The sequence below is a fragment of the Pinus tabuliformis genome, chromosome 5_2, assembly GCF_031772625.1.
Source record: "Pinus tabuliformis cultivar Carrire ecotype Pingquan chromosome 5_2, CPIR1, whole genome shotgun sequence".
Lineage (NCBI taxonomy): Eukaryota > Viridiplantae > Streptophyta > Pinopsida > Pinales > Pinaceae > Pinus > Pinus tabuliformis.
This window is the reverse complement of record NC_142306.1, coordinates 431,972,608-431,980,971: the sequence shown is the minus strand read 5'-3', so window position 1 is coordinate 431,980,971 and position 8,364 is coordinate 431,972,608. Positions and strand designations below refer to the sequence as shown.

The 8,364-nt window shown below is 40.3% G+C and overlaps 1 pseudogene; it reads left to right on the top strand.

Annotated features, from left to right (window-relative positions):
* Positions 1–621: 621 nt before the first annotated feature.
* LOC149159485 (putative pectate lyase 18) lies at positions 622–7,552 on the top strand (annotated as a pseudogene).
* Positions 7,553–8,364: the final 812 nt, after the last annotated feature.

Sequence of the window (8,364 nt, the reverse complement as noted above, 5' to 3'; positions counted from 1 at the left end):
TTCATATGAGTTTGGCTGAATTTAAATCCATATATTAAACTTAGATAATTAATGATTTGACATCTACCTAACATTTACATGCTAAACTTAATCTCTTGAACGATTAGATGTTTAACTAAGATTTAAATGTTAGACTTGATCTTAAATTCATATTAAACGTAGCGATTACATATTTACCTGAGAGTTACATGTTAAACTTATCTGAAATTCAGATGAAACGTGGATTGCAAGTTATGACATGTGAAAATACTATGGTAGAGATTTGACGGGTAACAATTAGGGTTGGGAAAGCCAATATTCAGAAGTTCACAATATTCCGTATTTTGTCTGGAGTTTCCCTCACCATGTGTATCACTGAAAGAGCGGTACTGCAGTGTCGGTAACGACAAAACGGTGGAAGCTATAAGGAGGCCCCGGCATTTGCAAGAGTGGATCAGAGCAGAAGCAACCACCACCAGTGTTCTTAGTGTTGTTGTTTCTTTGAGAAGACAAACGTGAGTCGTGGCGGTCAAAATGAGGAATCAAATTAGTATTTTGAGCTGCATGCTGTTGATTGCAATACTCCGTTGCGTCCATGGCGGGGCGCCAAAGCCATTTGAATCAAAATATGGAGAGAAGTTTATGGGACGGAAGATAGTCGAGGCACCGGGCAATATAACTAGATCCACGTTCCCTGTGGAGAAAGATCAGAGGAACGGAGCGAAAATAGTTCAACAGTAAGTAAATCGCTCACTGCGACATTACATTGTTAATCTCTCTGTTGTTTTTTTTAATTATTCGATGTTGGAGGTTGAATTGACAGAGGAAGAAGAAGCATTATTAACAGTACAAGAGAAGAAGAGGATCAGAGCGTGTTGTCATGTGCAACGGGTAATCCCATCGATGACTGTTGGCGGTGCGACCCCAACTGGGAGCGCAACAGAAAACTGCTAGCGGATTGCAGCATTGGATTTGGCAAGGATGCCATCGGAGGAAAGAACGGCAAGTTTTATGTCGTTAAGGATGCGGGTGGTGATGCCGTGAATCCATCCCATGGCACACTGCGTCATGCTGTGATTCAGACGGAGCCGCTGTGGATCATCTTCCAGAATGACATGCTCATCCAGCTCAACGAAGCGCTGGTTATTAACAGCTTCAACAATCGATGGACGACGCGCCAACGTTCACATTGGTAAGGGCCCGTGTATCACCATAAACGATGCGACAAACATCATCATTCATGGCATCCACATTCATGACTGTACAAGTGTAGGAAACGCTGCGGTAAATCACGGAGATGTGTTGGTGTACATGCACTTAGACTAGCTGTGTTGGTGTACATGCACCTAGATTAGCTCCAGTTAACTTATTGCTTGCATGTGGCACATGTACACATTAATATAAGATAAAGCACACCTAGCTTTAGTTAACTTTAGTTATTGCATGTACAACTAAGCTTAACTTAGTTGCTTTTATGTATTTATTCTAAAATTAATATTGTAGAATTAATTTTCATTCTTTTCTCAATTCTTGCTTGCTTCCTTCCTTCTCTTGCAAGCTTGTTTATTGTTTTGCAGATCTAGATCTGTGTATCTCAAAAATCTTACATGGTATCAGAGCACAGGGATTTGTAATCAGTGCACAAGCAATTTTATTTGCAGGTTCAAAAGATTGAAGCAACAACAAAGAATGGAGTCTAAATTGGAGTTTCCACAATCGGCAATTCTCACTCCATATAATTATTTTGAATGGAAGCCAAAGATTCAACTTCATCTCAAAAGTAGAGGCTTATTTCGAATAACCATGGAAATGGAAGTTGAACCAACATCGGCAATGGAGAAAACAAGATATTTCAATCGCATGGATGAGGCCTTCGACATCCTATGTTTATCTATTTCTCCGGAAGTGCTATTTCATGTTGAATCATGTTCAACTCCAAATGAAGTATGGAAAATTTTGGAAGGATTGTTTGGAAAACAGGATGAAATGCAAGGTCACATTCTCGAAAATGAGTTAAACTCATTAGATCCGAGAAACTTTGAGAATATTCAAGATTTTTTCACAAGGTATAAAGCCTTGTTGGTTCAGTGGAAAGGATGTGGGATCGACAAATCCAAGCAAGAAAATCAGTTGATTCTTTCCATTTTATCAAAACTTGGTCCAGAGTATGCAATATTCGTCTCTACATTCCACACAGTCAGATCTGCAACTGGTGCAGCTTGGAAGATGCCCTCACTGGATTCTTTTATTCAGTCTTTGATGCATGAGGAAGATAAGCTCATCAAAATGGGCACACTTAAAAATTCCAAAGCGCATGCACTTACTGTGCATGCAAAAGGAAAGGCAAATTCCAAAGACCATCAGAAAGGAAAAGGGAAGAAGGATCCTGATCCAAGAAAGGGAGGACATCCCAAACCCCCTGATGGATCATCTGGCTCAAAGGAAAGGAAAAGAACGAAAGGGCAATCAATGTGCAATTATTGCCACCGTGGTTTTCATCCTGAATCTGCATGCATGAAGAAGACTATAGATCTTATGGCGCAGACACTCCAGCAACAAAATCTTGGAGACCACATTCCTGAGAATGCTAAGAAGAAGTCTGGAGAAAAAGCACCAGATCCAAGAGGTAACGGGCATGCTTTGATTGCTCTTCATTCTGCACCACAAGAATGGATCATCGATTCAGGAGCTTCACATCATATGGCTTCTTCAAAGGAATCCTTTTCTTCTCTACATGCATACTCAGGTCCTCCCATTCTCATGGGGGATAATTCTGCAGTTGCAGCAACTGGACAAGGAAGAGTGCAATTCGAAGATAGAATTTTTGAAAATGTCTTGCATATTCCAAGGCTTTATGTGAATCTTCTCTCAGTGTATCAGATGACACACACAGGCAGCAGAAGGAAAGTGGAATTTACCCCAGATTCCATGAGCATTTATGACATGCAAACCAATTTGAAGATTGCATCTAGCAAGGTAAATGATCAATCTCGTCTGTATACATTTTCTGATTTTGTTCCTCAATCAGATTCTATTTTTCTACTTACGCATGCAAATGAAGAAAGTAGGATTTGGCACGAGAGATTTGGGCACTTGAATTTCAGATATATGCAACAACTTAGTAAGCAAGGGATGGTCAAAGGATTGCCAACCATTGAATTTTCAGATGGTGTTTTTAATGGATGTGCTCTTGGAAAGCATCCACAAGAAAAATTCGAGAAGAGGCATGCATGGAGAGCCTCTTCACCTTTGGAACTTGTACACAGTGATCTCATGGGTCCATTTCCGGTGCTTTCAATGAGCAAAGCAAGATATGTGTTATCGTTTATAGATGATTACACGAGATTCACTTGGGTTTACTTCTTGAAACTCAAGTCTGAAGTTTTTCAACATCTAAAGATTTTCAAAGCGCATGCGGAAAATCAGTCTGGAAAATGCATCAAAATACTCCACACAGATAATGGGACAGAATATGTCAACAAAGATATCAAGAATCTTTGTGATGAAGCAGGCATACAGTTGCAGCATACAGTTCCTTACACTCCACAGCAAAATGGCGTCGCTGAAAGGAAAAATCGATCTTTGAAAGAGATGGCTAATTGCATGTTGCATGCAAGATATCTTCCGTCGAAATTGTGGGCCGAAGCTATTAATTGTGCTTCATACATCCAGAATAGATCTCCTCATAAATCTGTTACTGGAAAAACACCTTTTGAGGCTTGGACTGGCATGCAACCTGAAGTTAGTCATTTCCGCATTTTTGGATCTCGAGCATGGGCCCGCATTCCTCCAGAGAAGAGAAAGGCTTTGGAGCCTCAAAGCAAAGCATGCATGTTTGTTGGATATTCTGATGAAGTCAAAGGGTACAGATTGCTTGATATCCACACTAAAGAGCTCTTTATTGAAAGGAGTGTAAATTTTGACGAAGATATTTCGCATGCACCAGTAGATGAACTTGTTACCAAATTTTCATCACCACTCATTGATGAGTATGCAGATGAAACTTCAGACCAGCATTCTGATGAAGATGAGTCTTTTCCTGTGACCCCTGTTAGACCACCAGTTGTTGAACATCGAGATCATACTGCTGCATGTAGTTCGGAAGATTCTCGACCACCTTCAACACAAAAATGGCACAGCATGAGTGATATCCTTGATGATCCTACCTCTATCCCTCTGTTTGAGGAAGATCTGCAAGCACTCTTAGCTATGGAGCCATTCATGCCCATGCATGCTTATATGATGCATGGATCTGATCCACAAACTTATGCAGAAGCAAATGGGCATCCTGAATGGGAAGCCGCCATGGATGAGGAATATAACTCTCTCATTGAGAACCAGACTTGGGATTTGGTTCTGCTACCTTCAAATCGCAAACTTGTGAGATGCAAGTGGGTTTACCGGACCAAGAAAGCATCAAATGGCCAAGTTAGTTGATATAAGGCACGATTGGTAGCAAAAGGTTTTCAGCAAGTACATGGTGTTGACTATGATGAGACTTTTGCTCCAGTGGCAAAAATGGATTCCATTCGGCTAGCTCTCTCCATTGCAGCAGCAAGAGGATGGGAGGTGCATCATATGGATGTGAAGAATGCCTTTCTTCATGGTGATCTCGAGGAGAAAATCTACATGGAGCAGCCACCGGGATACATGCAGAATTCATCTCTGGTATGCAAACTAAAGAAGTCTCTCTATGGCCTCAAGCAGGCACCTAGAGCATGGTATGCAAAGATGGATTCTTATTTGTTATCTCAAAATTTTGTACGCTGCAAATCTGATTCCAATGTTTATTTTCTGAAGAAAATTGACTCCTTGTTGATCATAGTACTCTACGTAGATGATCTTTTGATAACGGGTAGTTCAGCTTCTGTCATTACTAACATCAAAACTGCATTGCATAAGCGGTTTTCTATGACAGACATGGGCTTGCTAAATTTCTTCCTTGGACTAGAGATCCATCAGCGTGATTCTGGCATTACCATTTCTCAACCAAAATATGCCAGAGATCTTTTGGCACGATTTCACATGAGTGACTGCAAGCCAGCAGCCACACCTTTCTTATTAGGGATAAAGCTTGAGAATGGCAAAGACACACCATTGGTTGATTGCACATTGTATCGCCATCTTGTGGGAAGTCTTCTTTATCTCACTCGCTCCTGTACTGAACTCTCCTATGTTGTCGGAGCAGTTTCCAGATACATGCAGGAGCCACATGAGTTACACAGGAACGCTGCAAAGCGCATCCTTCGATATGTCCAGGGGACAATCACCTATGGGATTCATTATGCAGCCAATTGTTCTTTGAATCTCATCGGGTTCACAGATTCAGACTGGGCTGGCGACACCATTGATCGCAAGTCTACTTCCGGTTATGTACTTAGTTTGGGATCCGGCCCAATTTTTTGGTTAAGTACGAAGCAGGCTGCCATTGCTTTATCATCAGCAGAGGCCGAGTATAGAGGAGAAGTCAATGCCACTATTCAGGCAATTTGGCTACAACATTTCCTATCTGAGCTTGGGATTAGTGTCCATCATCCAACTATCATCTGGTGCGATAATCAAAGTACGCTAAAGTTTTGCAAAGATCCAGTGCAGCGGCAGCGTACCAAACACATCGAGATCCACATGCACTTCATTAGAGAACTCATTCATGATGGGATCATCGATCTTCAGTACTGTCCTAGTTCCGAGCAGATTGCTGACATCTTCACCAAGACTTTCACTGAGTAGAAGTTTCGATTCCTGCGAGATCGTCTCGGGGTGTAGGACACGACTCCCTAGCAGTTGTCTTTTCTCTACTTTTGCATTATATTTTGAGGGGGGGTTTTCTTCCCACTGGGTTTTCCCTATTTCCTCCTTTTTATGCATTGTATATGCGTACCTAAAGTGGCCGTGTTGCCGGGACTCATTCATTTTGCATCACACTCACCTAAGTTATGCTTAAGGGGGGGTGTTGGTGTACATGCACTTAGACTAGCTGTGTTGGTGTACATGCACCTAGATTAGCTCTGGATAGGTCTTTCCTTCCCATCCCTTACCAATTTCAATCACTCTCTCATCCATTCATTCAAATTCAATCAACAGATTCATATCCAAGATTCCCGTCCCTTCATCACCCGACATTCCCGGACCCATGATCAGGCCCGGAAAATGCACCTTTTCATAAGTGATACTACAATGCCATAGACATCATGTTACCTGATAAAATAAAGATCGGGATCAGAATCAGGAGAAAGAGAATAGGATATCCCGGATCGAAGGGAGATCCTCGACGTAAGCATTTAGTTCAGTATCAGCAAAAGCACCACCTAGTTCAGGAGCAGGAACTGAATCGGGATCAATATCAGGTTTAGTGGATCTTGCGGCAAAGACAAAGACAGAGAGGAACTCTTCTGAAAGAAGGTTTGTAGTTGACCCAATAGGTTTTTCAAAGATAGATTCAACCGAAACCGGGGAATCACCTGAGATAGAGGGGTTCACAACCTCAACAGATTCAACCGAAACCAGGGAATCGGCTGAGAGAGAATAACTTATTGCTTGCATGTGGCACATGTACACATTAACATAAGATAAAGCACACTTAGCTTTAGTTAGCTTTAGTTATTGCATGTACAACTAAGCTTAACTTAGTTGCTTTTATGTATTTATTCTAAAACTAATATTGTAGAATTAATTTTCATTCTTTTCTCAATTCTTGCTCGCTTCCTTCCTTCTCTTGCAAGCTTGTTTATTGTTTTGCAGATCTAGATCTGTGTATCTCAAAAATCTTACAAGATGGGATTTCTATCTCGACAGCGAGGTACATGGGTGGACCATTGCTCTATGTCTAACTGCGAAGATGGCCTCATTGACGCTATCAAGTCGTCCAGCTATATCACCATTTCCAACAATTACTTCACTTGCCACGACAAGGTAAGCAATCTCACATATTCACTCTATTTCATTCCTTCATTGCAATTTACTCTATTTCATTCCTTCCCTTCTACCTTCACAATGCTCTTCTCTTCTCCAATCGTAGGTGATGCTATTGGGTCACAGTGACGACCACCATCATGACAAATTTATGCAGGCAACGGTTGCACTCAACCATTTCGGCGAAGGTCTCGTGCAACGAATGCCAAGGTGAGTAATTAATTGTTATTTCATTCATTTCCCCTCTTATTTTTTAATTTTGTTGTGAAGGAAAAGTATGAAATAGCTATTAAATGGATGTAGGTGTCGGTTTGGATACTTCCATGTGTTTAACAATGATTACACTAGGTGGGAAATGTATGCCATCAGTGGAAGTTCAAACCCCACCATACTACGTCAAGGCAATAGATTTATGGCATCAAACCCCTTTGCTAAAGAAGTAACCAAGAGGCAAAACGCCACAGAAAGTGAATGGAAAAAGTGGAACTGGATATCAGAGGATGATATGCTACTAAATGGTGCATATTTCACGCCGTCAGGATCTCAGGTGCTTTCGACCTATGCAACCGCATACAGTGGCAGGCCAAAGAGTTCGGCCGTTGTGGAAGAGATCACCAGGAACGCAGGCGTGCTCTCGTGCAAGAAAGGAACTTGCTGCTAACTGCAACTTCTTACCTACAATTATCACAGCTGAACTTGAGTAGCCGCAAACATTGCTTTTACTTTTGTAAACTGTCTTCTTCAATGTCGCCCTTCTTACACTTCTCAATGTCGCCCTTCTTATCCTTCACATTATCTTTTATAATAATAAGTTATCCAGCATATTACCAATTATCCTAGATTAAAAGAAATAATAATAATAAGTTATTCAGTACATATATGAAAAGATTCACGTTTATATGAAAATGTAAATTTTAAAAATAGATATTTTAAACTTTATCGGCAAGGATTTATTCAAAAGAATTATGTGTCGTGTTTGAATCATGGTTTTGATGCAGGAAATCGATTTAGCCCCATCAAAAACTTTTGGGCATCCAAAACCTTCAAATTTGACAGCTATAACTTGGATTTGCAAAAATCACTACTATATTGATTTTCACGAAAAAAAGCAGTCTAGTTAGACTAAGGCATTTTATCTGTTGGGTTGGCATAATTTAATATCCGTTTTGGGGGACAAATCTGGACGAAACCTATGTAAATCAAAACATCTTTTATATAAAAAAAGAGGGTTTGCTTTTATATATATATATATATATATAATATATATATATATATATCTCATTTTCCAACCAGCGTTAAATCATACTAGCATGTTCACAATTTCATATGTAAATTGATGGATAATGCCCTATCCATAATATAAGTGTGTAACTTACCTCGTTTTCATTACATATCCATGTGGTTCTTCATATTTACTTGAGGTCATTAATAGATTTGTAGAAGTAGATTATCTTAATAGTACAAATCATATAT